The sequence below is a fragment of the Dipodomys spectabilis genome, unplaced genomic scaffold, assembly GCF_019054845.1.
Source record: "Dipodomys spectabilis isolate Male_0828 unplaced genomic scaffold, ASM1905484v1 ptg000123l, whole genome shotgun sequence".
Taxonomy (NCBI): Eukaryota; Metazoa; Chordata; class Mammalia; order Rodentia; family Heteromyidae; genus Dipodomys; species Dipodomys spectabilis.
Window position 1 is genome coordinate 115,849 of NW_024870800.1, and position 1,268 is coordinate 117,116.

The 1,268-nt window shown below is 36.8% G+C and overlaps 1 non-coding gene across 1 annotated transcript; it reads right to left on the minus strand.

Annotated features, from left to right (window-relative positions):
- Positions 1-938: 938 nt before the first annotated feature.
- On the minus strand, positions 939-1,045 carry LOC122115651. Its single transcript, XR_006148829.1, has one exon. It is a non-coding gene; the product is annotated as a U6 spliceosomal RNA (small nuclear RNA).
- Between the last annotated feature and the right edge of the window lie 223 nt (positions 1,046-1,268).

Genomic DNA, 1,268 nt, shown 5'->3' on the forward strand with positions numbered 1-1,268 from the left:
GAGGTCACATTTACGTGAGCAAGTAATGAGTACATTTCCTAACAAGCATTGTTACCTCCTCCTTTATTTTCCCTCTACCGTCCCTTCCCTCCCACCTCTACAAGTACACTCCCCTCCCCCCTTCCCCTGCCTAAATTGTAAAGTTCAGTTTTCAACATAGTGTTTTGTGCATCTCATTGTTACAATGGGTCAATCCGAATCCCTATTTAAGCATTTTGGTTTTTCCTTCCCCTCCCCAAATTACAGGAGTGTATATGCAAGAGGTGGGCACACCAAATTCAAATACAGTGAAAACAGGGGTTATAGCATGGGGGAGGAACATATAAAGAAACAAAAAAATCACATAGCCTGTTATAAGTACGTTAGAAAAATAGCAAGAAAGAAAAAACAAAACACTTGTGTTCCTATTTTGGGGGTTCATTTCCCTTAACAACATCTTATCTGGTCATACGTGCATAGATTTGACCTTTTCTGCTTATCCCAGACATATATTAGTTATTAAAAATTAGGGAAACCCTGGGACCTATGTTTCTTTTGATTTGGCTTACTTCACTTAATAATTTTTTTAAGTCTTTCCATTTTCTAACAAATTGGGCGATGCCATTTTTCTTATGGAGGCATAGAATTTCATTGGTATAAATAGCACATTTTCTTGATCTATTTATCTGATGAGGGGCATCGGGGTTGGTCCTATATCTTAGCTATCGTAAACAATGCTACAATAAATATAATTGTGCTGGTAGTTTTAGTACCGTCTTGTTTGTGATATTTTGGGTAAATGCCCAAAAGTGGGATTGCTGTGTCATAGGGGATTTCTATGTGGAGTCTTTTGATGAACCTCCATACTACTTTCCAAAGTGGTTGAACAAGTTTATACTCCCACCAAGAGTGCAGTACAGTTCCCTTGTGGCCACATCCCCTCCAGCATCTGTTGTTGTAAAAGTATGGAATGGTACAGGAATTTGCCTGTCATCCTTGTGCAGGGGCCATTCAAATCTTCTCTGTATCGTTCCAATGTTAGAGTACGTGATGCTGAATGGAGCATAGAACATGTTTTATATATAAAGTGTAATTGATTTTCTTAAACTAGACAATTCAACAAAAAGTAAGTTTAAAAAATTTTTCATGAAATTTTAGAGCCATGTACTTCTTACATAAGCACACATTTAAGAATAAAGTCAAGATTGACATGTCAAAAACAAAATAATTCCAGATATTTGTTGTTCAAGAGATGTGTAGGAGGAGGAATTCAATTATTCTATACAAGG